The sequence below is a fragment of the Ursus arctos genome, unplaced genomic scaffold (genome assembly GCF_023065955.2).
Source record: "Ursus arctos isolate Adak ecotype North America unplaced genomic scaffold, UrsArc2.0 scaffold_34, whole genome shotgun sequence".
NCBI classification, from domain to species: Eukaryota; Metazoa; Chordata; class Mammalia; order Carnivora; family Ursidae; genus Ursus; species Ursus arctos.
Window position 1 is genome coordinate 15,362,080 of NW_026623030.1, and position 12,591 is coordinate 15,374,670.

The following is a 12,591-nucleotide window of genomic DNA, read 5'->3' on the forward strand; positions in this document are numbered from 1 at the left end:
GTGGAATAAGAGGTGAAGAGAACTGATGGCAGAACCCTGATGGGCAGAGGAGGAGACTAAGAAGTTTAGGAACCAGAGGGGTGGGAAGAAATCCAGAAGAAAATTGTGGAAGCTGGAACAAAATTGTTTCAGGAAAAAGAGGCAGTCACTGTTGTCAGATCCTGCGGGGGGCCAGAGGGTGCATGCCAAGTAAGATACTGACTGAAGTTTAATAGATGAAATAATATTATTGCTGATCTTGGGGAGAGACGAGCATGTTGCTTGGAGTACTGAGGGCAGAAGCCAGATTGTGTCAAGAAGACACTAGCAGAGACGGCAATCCAGCTTGAATCCCTAGAAGGTTGGACCTGGCCTGTTTAACCTTTCTGGCCTTTTGTCTTTTCACTACATCACCTTCCCCCTCCCCCAGCTGGAGCAACTCTCAACAGATAGTCTTGTGGGAGTACATTCTAGCTCTTGCTCATTCTCTTGCTCTGTCTTTCCCACCCATGCTTGCTCCCTCACATCTCTTGCTTCTCTTGCTCAGTTTTCTCTAGTCCAGCAGAACTACTGGATTATTTGTAATCTCCCAGCAGACCATACTCTTACATAGGCCTCCAAGGTGAGCCTCTACACCTAGCCACTTATTAATTTGAGAGCCTCTTTACTTCTCTCTTTCCTTATCAGACAATTCTTGGTGGATGATAGGGGGCTGAGTCTTTATCTTGGACTGCCAGCACGTATCACAGTACTAATTTCAATAGTCATGCATGCAGTGATGCAATAAGTAGGATGGGACAGTGACAGAAGCAGTTATTACTGTAGGAGCGTGTAGTAGACGTTAGAGACGTTAGATTTTGCAAGGGGATGGGGAGATTTGTTTGGTTTTAGATGTGTTGGATTTGAGGTGACCACAGTCTATGCAGGTGAAAGTACCTTAATGGGCATTGGAGATTTCTTACTGCAATTCAGACTGTCTTAGAAATTCCCCTTGTTCTGGGACATTTCCGTTTAACTCTGGTTTATCTTGACAGAAGTAATGGAGGCACTGTGACTTGAATTGTCAGGCATCTTTTTGCTTGTCTACAGAAATAGACTTGTTACTAGGAAAGGTTAGCTACCAGGAAATGACTAAATGTCAACCTGTAGCATCCACTTTTTTTTTTTTTTTTAAGATTTATTTATTTATTTTAGCGAGTGGGCCTGTAAGCACAAGGAGGGAGAGGGCGAGAATCTCAGGCAGACTCCCAGCTGAGTGCAGAGCCTGAAGCGGGGCTTGATCTCAAGACCCCAAGTTCATGACCTGAGCCAAAATCAAGAGTCGGAGGCTTAACCGACTGAGCCACCAGGTGCCCTGTAGCATTGACTTTTATAAGTCATCACAAAATTTCTTCTTAGAAGTCCAAATTTTGGAATTGTGTGCATGCTTTCGAGGCTTTGTTTACAGAATTATATGTAAAGTTACTATATTATCAGTATTAAATGGCAGAGAATAATCTTGTAATGAGACTCATGAAGTAAAAATCAGTTTGCGGTGTTTTTAAGAGCAATGTTAAAATATAATCCCCTTCTTTTTTGTGTGTGTGATAAATTCAAAAGTTACCAGTTTAACCACCTGTAGGTATACAGAACAGTGGCATTAAGTCCATTCACTTAGGTTGTTGTGCAGCCATCACCACTATCCATTTTTGGAGCTCCTTTGTCATCTTAAACAGAATTCTGTACCCATTAAACAACAATTCCCAGTCCTCGAAACCTCTACTCTACTTTTTCTCTCTGTGAATTTGCCTGTTCTGAAGGCCCCTCATATAAGTGGAATCAAACACTATTTGTCCTTTTGTGTCTGGCTTATTTCACTTGCCATGTTTTCAGAGTTCATCTGTGTTGTGCATGTATCGGAATTGCCTTCCTTTTTATGGCTGCATAATATTCAGTTGTATATATACACCACATTTGCTTTACCCATTCATTCATTGATGGACACTTTAGTTGCTTCCACCTTTAGGCTGTTGTGAATAATGTTGCTATGAACATGTATACAAGTATCTGTTGAGTTCCTGCTTTCACTTGTTTTGGGTATATACATAGGCCTTATACTAAGTTTTATGGACATATATCATGAGAGCATTTAGACATCCAGGAAAAGTTCCTTTATGAAATATTAATCTTGGCCAGCATGTTAACACAAATTTTTGTAAATTTGTGAGGAAGTTTATTTAGTTCAAGTTCTAAAGCAGTCTTGGATAGTGATACAAAAATGTCTTTGAAAGCTGCGTTGTAAGTTTCTTTTCTGAAAATGAGTCCCTTGGTCAAATGAAAATACACAAACCACTTTATTCCAGCTTGTACCTGTCTACTTTGAGAAAACCAATTGCCTAGGTTTTTCCCTTGCCTTAAAAATATATCTGTTACAGCTAATACGGGTCTATTTCTGGAGGCTGGTGTATTAACACAGAAGTTACAATTATGTTGCTGGGTGTATGCTCAAATCACACACACACAAAAAAAAGCATGTGCTTTTGAAATTATAATATGAGGACCTGTCTAAAAGAGTAATTCATAGGAAAGAATGGAAGTGTATTGCCATGGAATCTTTCAGTGTATGGTCTTCTTTCTGTTTCACTGGAGCACTGTAAACCCTTTCTTATCTGTCCTATGCAGTAAAATCCATCTGAAAAGAAAATGACTACAAATCATCTTTACTGTCTTGGAGACTAATACCTTTCTTTCATAGGAATTTGCTCAGTCCACAGGTTTTGCATTTCTGATGGAAATAATTTTTACCGTACTGGCTGGGTAAAATGTAAAATATTAACATATGGTACATCTCATATATGTTCTTTCCATAAAGTATTTGGTGCTAATGAAGGGATATAAAAGAATGAAAATTCTCATTTCTGATCCAAAAATATTTTGATATTGGAAATCCAACCATCTTCATGGTGTGACTCAGATGTTCGTGACTCTTGCTAGGCTACATACACACACCTCTTTGTGCAAAGCAGGAAATAGTGCCTCCCTGGCCAAGTGGGCTCGGGCTCATAAATAATCACCTTTGTGAAAGGAAAAGATGCCCTTCCCACCAGGTATTTGCATCCACCCACTAGGACGCAAGGTTCTGCTCATCAGGCTTTGTGCCCAATGTCAAGCTGCATTCTCTAGAAGGAAAGGGTAGGCCGTATTTTAACATTGGCTGGTCCTCTTAGCCAGGTAGCTTTGTGCAGTAACAACAATATACAAGGGTGAGCAAACTGTTTCCATATAGAACTAGATAGTAAATATTTTGGGCTTGGTGGGCTATGTGGAGACTGTCACAACTTTACAGCTCTGCCAGTGAAGCACTAGAGCAGCAGTAAACAATACCTGAATGAATGTGCTTGACTATGTTTACTGAATAGCAGTTGGCCATAGTTTGCCCACTCCTGGTATGTGGCAACCCATAGCACCTCCCATAACACTTAATTTCTCTTATGAAAACATTACATTCTGTCACCTTGTATGCTGTGTCTTTCCTACTAGATTGTAACCATCTTAAGTGACTGTCTTACTTTGTATCTTGCACATAAAGATTTACTTCATTAAAATTTTATTTAATAAGATTACCTATTCCATTATTAAGCTTAGGATACATATTTGGGTTTTTTTTCCCCTTAAAATATGGAAAAATGTGGAAGGGGATTGTGGACATTGTAATATGTTAGATAAATATTTTAGATAGAAATACAAATTAAGGGGCGCCTGGGTGGCTCAGTCAGGTAAGCTTCTGACTCTTGGTTTCAGCTCAGGTCATGATCCCGCCGTTGTGAGATTGAGCCCTGCATCAGGCTCCCCACTCAGTGTGGAGTCTACCTCAGATTCTTCTGCCTCTCCCCACTCTATGTGCATTCTCTCTCTCTCTCTCTCTCTCTCTCTCTCTCACACACACACACACACACACACACACACACAAATAAATAAAACCTTAAAAAAATACAAATTAAATCCTCTTTCAACATACTCCACCTTAAAGGGAAAGATTGTAGCATTTCCAAGGCCTGGTATATAAGTCATTCTATATATCATATTTAAAGCCAAAAATCTTGCATAGCAAAAAGATTATTCACTACTTCTTGGTGTTTTCTGATTTTGGAATTGCATATGAGAAAATGCTAGCAGTTTGTATAGCCAGGGCTTGTGGGTAAATGTATAAGGCAGCAGTTCTCAAAGTGTGGTCCTTGAATCCCTCAGAGTTCCTCAGACCCTTTTAAGGGGGCTTATAGGGCCAAACTGCATAATGCCATTAAAGTTATTTGTCTTTTTCATTTTGAATTTTTTTTCTTATGGTGAAAAGTTGTGGTGGGTAAGACCATTGCTGGGCTCTAACAGGAATCAGGGTAGTGGCATCAAACTATTATAGTAATCACTATATTCTTCACCACCATGCACACACTGTTAAAAAAAAAAAAAGGCAGTTTCATTTACGGTGAAGCAGTGAAAGTTACTTTCACTAAATCTCAACCCTTGAGAACACATTTTTTAATAATGAAATGGAAAGTTCTCGTTAAGCACTTCTGCTGTATACTGAAGTACCATTGGTTTTCTTGAAAAAACACTTGTGTAGTTATGTGAGATGCTCACCACTGAACTCGCTACTTTTTTCTTGGAATACTATTTTTACTTGAAGAATGACTAGAGTTATTCATACTTTGATGTTTGACAGTTTTTCCCAAATGAATAAAGTGAACCTGTCACTTAAAAAAGGTGGGGGGTGCCTGGGTGGCTCAGTCAGTTGAGCGTCTGCCTTCAGCTCAGGTCGTGACCCAGTGTCCTGGGATTGAGTCCCACTTGGGGCTCCCTGCTCAACGGGGAGTCTGCTTCTCCCTCTCCCTCTGTCTCTGCCCTTGCTCGCCCTGTCTCTCTCTGTCAAATAAATAAATAAAATCTTAAAAAAAAAAAAATCACACACACGCAGTACTTTCACCAGTGATAAAATTTGAACTTTTTAGTGAAAATTAGAATTTTGGAAAATTTATATCTGTTATCATTAACCTCAGGAATGATAGTAACAAACGTGGTTTTTCAGATATTGTATAATGAAATGTGACAACATGTGGAAAAGCTATGTAACTCAATGAACCAGTATTTTCCAGATGACAAATGTATGGTATTACAAAATCATCCATGGTAGAGGATCCATTCAGAGTACGGTATAATCCATTGTATTTTAACATAATCCATAATCCATTGGATTAACATAACAAAAAATTCACTGGTATGGTTTCAGATTTCACTTTGAAACTAACCTTTAAGAAATTACCACTTGCTGAAGTTTTATGTAGTATCAAAGAAGAGTATCCTCAGTTATCTGAAAATGTTATTACAGTACCCCTCCCTTTTCCAGCTACCCATCTGTATAAGGCCAGATTTCCTTCTCTGTAGCATTCAACTAAAGCAATGTATGGCAACAGACTGAATGCAGAAACAGGTATGAAGAGTCCGGCTCTCTTCCTTTTAAGCCAGACATTAAAGAGGTGTGCAGAAATGTAAGAGAATGCCCCTTGTCTCACTAAATTCTTTTTCATTTTGGGAAATAGTTCTTACTCTTTTAAAAAAAATTTACTCTCAGGGCAGTTGGATGGTGCAGTTAGTTAAGTGTCTAAGTCTTGATTTTGGCTTAGGTCATGATCTTTGGGTCGTGAGATGAAGCCCTTGTTGGGCTCTGAGCTCAGCACCAACGCAACACAGAGTCTGCTTGAGACTCCCTCTCCCTCTGTCCCTCCCCCCTGCTCTCTCTTTCTCTCTCTCTAAAGTAAATAATAAATCTTTCAAAAAATTATGCTCATGTAATGGTTTTGTTATATTTAAATGAGTTAGTAAATGTTTTTAGTTTTTCTCATTTTTAATTTCTAATTGTTATTACCCACAGGAACAAAAGCAATAAGGGGTCTTCATTTCAAGATGTAAATAGTTTTCAAGATGAAAAAGTTTGCGAAGTGCTAGTCTAGGGCACTGTCTGTGCCGGGTTGGAATATTAGTTGCTTGGTTTGTTGGATGGATAAGAATGCTTTCATTGTATAGCTGGAAGGCTGACACACAGAACACATTATAGAACAGTACTCTCTGTGTCTCAGTTTGGCATGATTTTTAGCAGGATATGTGTTATAAGCACTTGCTGGTTAAGCAGCTAGAAATAGATGTTTGACTGGAGAGCAATTACTAAATAAAATCCAGCATGGTTCTAAAAATCTTAGGGTGTAGAATATAATCTTACTGTATACGAGAGATCTTTCTGGTAGCTTTTTGTCTTTGTCTATTAAGGGAGACTGTAGTGAAAGAATTAGGGGTTTTCATAGTGACCATATAAAATATCTCAACAGCTAACCTGTGCTTAATACATCACTTGGCAAAGTCTCCCAAGTCTGTCTGCAGTACATTTGGCTAACCTGATTTTGGTTACATCTAAGATACATGTATTTAGTTTCTTTTTGCATTTCAGTAGGAATTCCTTTGTTTCAGAGTTTAGAGTATGTACCTGTCTTTAATGTGCATCAAGTCTCTGGCAAAAACACCTCACTAGGAGGTCTTGAGAGATGACACATTTCTGCTGATGGCTTTGGGAGAGTTTGAAGTATGGGATAGGAAGAGGCTGTGAAATAAAGAAGATTGCGGGGCTTTGATTTACTAGAATTGCCAGACTACCTACCCTTTTTTCCTTGGAATACATTTCCCTCCCTGCCTACCCTACTCTGATTGTATCTTCAAAGCCCAGACCCCAATTCTGTACTAAAGTTCTAGGATCTCTTCATACTTCTGAAGTGCTGGTGATACTTTCTTCACTTCTTTTTGTGGACCAAGAGAAGAGGGGAGAGAGGTATGGACGAGGCCCTCTTCTCCCATCATTATCAGCAGTGAAAACCTTTATTAAACAGTCTGTTTGACAAAGGAACAAAAGAGCCGTGGTTAGACCGTAGGGCTGGCCAATTTTTTTAGAAAGCGACCCAAGAGAAGAATTTTCCCTGGGTTGATTAAACCAACCAGGTACGGAATTAATAAGTCACAGGAATAAAAGGCACAGCATAAGGAATATAAGCAATGATATTATAATAGTTATGTGTAACAGTTGTATGGTAGCTTGTGGGGAACATAGCATAATGTATAAACTTGGTGAATCACTATGTTGTACACCTGAAAATATGTAACGTTGTATGTCAGCTATACTAAAAAAAAAAAAAAAAAAGTAAATAACAGTTTTCAGTGTCCTGAAAACAGTGCTAATTTACCTATATATACCATGCCAGTGATCAGCCAAACAGAAAAGGATATTTCTTGTAATACTTCTAATTTTTGGAGGAAAAACACAATATAAAAACCTAGAATCTTGAAAATAAAAATTAGTTGGGCCTCCCAAGTTTATCTAGGCCAAAAGCGGATTTTATAGAGACCAGAAAGATGTAAAGCCTTGCCCAGGGAAGATCACATGGCTAGTGTTAGTATAATTAAAGATAGAAAGTAACTGGAGCTTCCTGACTCCCAAGTTTGTCATCAGATGATCAACTCAATTTGGGAGACTCTGGAGTAAGGCTGCTTATGTTCAGACCTGCACCTGGCTCCTCACCTCAAAATAGTGATAATCACACAGGTCTACAATTCCCAAACCCCAAATTCTGAAGACCCAGAGTTTTTCTATAATTCATTTGGAAGCAAAATCTGACCTAAGCTGTTGTGAAGTGATTTCTAATCTTTATTTACCTTATGTAGTGTGGTTATTCATGTGTCACTACAGAAACATTAATATTTGATTGTAGGATACTGCACTAGACTCCATTGAGGGTGTTTTCTGTGTAAGATCCAAAAAGTTTGGAGTTCTGCAACACATCTGTTTACAAGGTATTGTTTTGGCTACGGGGTTGTGGACATGTAGGACCTAACCTCACAGAACGGTTGTGAGAATTAAGCGCTCAGTAAAATGTCACATGTTGCTCTTACCACCAGGAAAACCCCAGAAGCCCAGTTTTGAAATAAAATATGGGCATCTTCCTATACAAGTATATGTCAGTGCAGTCAGGAGAACTTTCTGCTTTGATGGAAATGTTCTTTAGCTGGACATTCAATACAGTAGCCACCAGCTATTGGACACTTGAAATTCAACTAGTATAACCAGTGAACCAAATTTTTAATTAAATTTAAATAAGCACATGTGGCTAGTGGCTAGTGGCTGTTTCAGTGCTAATCGCTGCCATATTAGACAGTGCAGTTTGGTATTTGAGCTCATGTTCCATTCAGTCTTTACTTTTGCTGTTTTTGTATTTCTTTGTATTGATTAAGATACAACATGACCCAGCAGACTGTTGAATAAGACAGCTGGTGCGAGGGGGAGAACTTGTGTTTCTAACTACATCCTAGGCTTATCATCAGCTAAATAGTTCCTTCTGTCCTCAGGGATTTTTAAACTTAATTGTTAAAGTGTACATATTTCTACTTAAACTTGACACAGGCAACCTCTAGTGATGTAAACTTAAGTGATTCATAAAACAATGCCTCTATGCAAAGAAATCCCTACACTTAGGGAATATAAGTGGCAGAAGGTTTTCTGGTAAATGTGAAAAAAGAAAAACTTCATCGTCAGGTTGTTTGAGGTAGCAGAATGTTCTAACATGTTCAGTGCCTGTGACAAAATGTGCTAGCATGTTCACATTTTATAAGCAGACGTTATTTTCCAAAAATGATTTCTATACATGTTTGAAATGTAATATTATGTATAATATGAATGCTTTTGATAGCCTCCAGGCCTGACAGGAGTTGTTAGAGTGCATCTGCCAGAGTGCAAGGTGCAGTGCTTCCTCATGTTTTTCACAGGTTTGATTCTTCAGTGTCAGGATATGGACATAATCTTTTACCTGTGGGATTCCATAGCTTGCCTTTGGAAAAAGGGCAATAGAAATGTTCCTGTCTTCACTAAATCTTAAATTGACGAAAAAGAGCAACACAGGCACAGGCATCCATTTGTTTCTGTTGAGGTTAGGAACAACAGTCTACCCTCCTAATTTAGAAAGTCAAGTGAGATGAAAAAGTGTGAAGCATTGGGAAATCCTATTGTTAAGAGCTCAGAAATAAGAATTTTTAGATAGTGTGTATGTGATTAAAAGTTGTATTCATTGAACATAGAAGATTTCTCTCAAAGTAAAGAAAAAGAAGAATGTTTTCTACATTGTCAGGTTTTCCATGACTTAATTTTATACCCAAAGGCCAATAAGGTAAGGCAATAGAGAAGAATAGCTCTTGGTATGTAGTTGAATTTTCAAAAAAAGTAAGTTGTAGAAGAATATGTGTGTGTCCGTTTTTATGGCTGTGTATACATTCTGCATTCACAATTTATATAGAAGGATGCACATACCAAATTGTAAACAGTGTCTACTCCTCGGGAATGGGAGTGTAGAGACGGGAGGGAGGAGGCAGTTGTACTTTTGCTTCTTAAAAACCTATTGTTTGAGTTGTTACAATGAACATGAATTATTTTGTGATTTTTTAAAAATATTTTTATTTATTTGAGAGAGAGAAAGAGAGCGAGCAGAGGGTGAGGAACAAGCAGACTACGAGTTCAGCACGAACCCACCATGGGGCTCGATTTCATGACCCTGAGATCATGACCCCTGAGATCAAGAGTCGGACGCTTAACCGACTGAGCCACCCAAGCGCCCCATTTTTGTAATTTTTTTTTTTAAGATTTTATTTATTTATTAGACAGAGATAGAGACAGCCAGTGAGAGAGGGAACACAAGCAGGGGGAGTGGGAGAGGAAGAAGCAGGCTCATAGCAGAGGAGCCTGACGTGGGGCTCGATCCCATAACGCCGGGATCACGCCCTGAGCCGAAGGCAGACGCTTAACCGCTGTGCCACCCAGGCGCCCCCATTTTTGTAATTTTTTAAAAAGAAAATCAATACTGTTTTTAAAATGCAAATTGGCTAAAATTAATTTTAAGCCGTAATTCTTTGTGTTAAAAAGCTTTTTGTAAATAATGGTAATTTGAGTTGAAGTAATATGACATTTCAAATAACCCCATGAAATAATTTATAACTTCTAATTATGTGATACTTGGTACAGTTTGCAATGAAATAACCTCTTAAAATTTTATTGTAAGTTATAAAATACCATGGATATATCAGGAGTCAGCCTTCTCCAGATTTTCTTGTATAGATTGGAAAAATAGAACTGTTCAGTCTAGAAGAAACCATTTTCTGAAACTAGTATTTAGTTCTGCGGTGGGTAATGCTTATTGGCTGGTAGCCCTGGTCAGCCTCTTTAGGAGGTATTTTGCACATGGTCAAACCCTTGCCTTGAAAAAGACTGAAGAAAGCCAGTGACTACAAGATGGTCAGCCACAGAGACAAGAGCACAGCCCAGAGGATCTTTGAAAGACACAAAGAGATGGTTTAGTAGCAGTTCAACCCCAAACTTCTAGAAGTCTTAAGTGATGAGTCTCTGGAGAGTCTCCACGGATTTGAGAGATGTAGCAAAAGGAATAAACAATAGTAGGGGATCTTAAGATAACTAAGTTTGGGAAGTTTAGACTCTAATCTACGTTTTAAGTAATGACAATAGGCTTCAGAATACAAAGGGTATAAAAAAGCCAAGGCATCCAGTCCAAGTAAAACACCAGCAAAAGAAAAGATCCTTTAAAAAAGGAGGAAAAAAAAAAGTCTGCCTTTGTTTATTATAGCTCTGGAATCTGGAAAAAATGTATATATTTTTTAAAATGCCTACTATCCTTTAATCATGTGAAAAGCCATGTACACTCACTTCTAATCAATTTTTATAATTTTAATTACATCAGAAAATTAATGCAAATGAAAGCAATATTGAAATACCAATTTTCATGTTTCAGATTGGTAAAAATTCAAAAATTACATGACACTGTTGACAAGGCTTTGGAAAGAGGAACTCTAATCCGTTGCTGGTGAGAATGCAAAATGATATAATGTCTCTGGAGGGCAGTTTGGCAATATCTATCAAATTGCATGTGTATTTCCTCTGTGATCCAGCAGTCTCACTTTTAAGGCCTTTGTTTTACACAGAGGTGTCATTTCATGTGTGCATTGCAGGTATAACTTACACTTTTTATCGTACAAGCGTGGTTAAGAGAATTTTTGGATACAACCAGTGTCCATCTAAAAGGGATTTGTTTTTTAAAAAAAAACAAAAAAACAAAAAACCTGTGTTTTTCAGTGTATCCACACAGTAGAATACTATGCAGCTTAAAAGAAAATTAAAAAGAGAAAATCTGCACATACTGATATATAGGAAGATCTCTAGGCTATATTGTAAAAGGAGGGTAGGGGTAGTACAGTCTTACCTTTTGTATAAGAAATGGTGAAAAATAATATGTGTTTATGTTATATATTCTAGAAGGCTCTACAGGAAACTAATAAAAGTGGTTATCTAAAGAAGGCCTGGGGGAAACTAGATGGGAGTGAGACTTTCTGCTGTGCACCTTTTGATATACATAGTTTTTGATTTTTGTACCATATGATTATATGATGTTTTCCCAAAAATTTGTTTTTAATTTTAAGAAAATGTTCCTTCTAAACAGAGGTCATTTGTTTTCAGAATCTTAAGAAGAGATATGTACAAAAACGAGAGTCAAAGCAAGAAACATAATTCTAAAATAAAGAGAAATTGTTTGAATCAGTTTTCCTAATACATGAAATGTAGTCTTGTGGTGGGTAAGCCCTGTCTACGTCATCTCGTTGTCTGTCTGAAAGAAGACACATTGGCCAGCCACAGCTGCATTGCTGAACACAGGCTAGCGTGGCTGTCCTGTCTCCTGCATCTCCATTCCCTCTGCTGACTGAAATTTTAGGAAGGGGTGGTTGCCTACTGTGGGGTGCTGTGGTCAGAACTCATGACCCAGAGCAGACGTTCCTGTATTCATCTGCCTCTCACACTTTTAACTGTCTCACCAGTTTTCATATTACTGTGAAAAAAGGTGGTTTTTTTTTTCTTTTTTAACTTTTTGTGGAAGTTTTCAAAATACACAAAAGTAGAGAGAAGAGTATAGTTGACTCTTGAATAACAGGGGTTTGAACTGCACAGGTCCACTTATACGTGGATTTTTTTTTTTTTTTTGTAAATACACTACAGGACTGTAAATGTACTTTCCTTATGATTTTCTTAATATTTCCTTTTCTCTAGCTTTATTATAAAAATATAATATGTAATATACAAAATATGTATTAGTCAACTGTTGATGTTATTGGTAAGGTTTTTGGTCAACAGTTTATTAATAGTTAAGTATCTGGGGAGTCAAAAGTTGTACATGGATTTTTGACTGTGAAGGGAGGTCAGCATCCCTGACCCCTAGGTTGTTTAAGGGTCAGCTTTATAATGAATTCCCATGTACCTATCATTCTAGCTTCAATAATTAAAAATAATTTTGCCTTTACAGGCACCTGGGTGGCGCAGTCAGTTGAGTGTCTGCCTTCAGCTCAGGTCATGATCTCAGGGTCCTGGGATCGAGCCCCACATCGGGCTCCCTGCTCAGCAGGGAGTCTGCTTCTCCCTCTGCCCCCCACCCCCGCTCTTGCTCTCTCTGTCTCTCTCTCGCTTGCTTGCTCTACTCTTCTCTCAAATAAATA

At 38.2% G+C, this 12,591-nt stretch overlaps 1 protein-coding gene across 1 annotated transcript in view; it reads left to right on the plus strand.

Annotated features, from left to right (window-relative positions):
- The window catches only part of SPPL3 (signal peptide peptidase like 3), a 140,564-nt gene that overhangs the window by 79,164 nt on the left and 48,809 nt on the right, over window positions 1-12,591 (plus strand). The gene's annotated exons all lie outside the window — the stretch shown is intronic.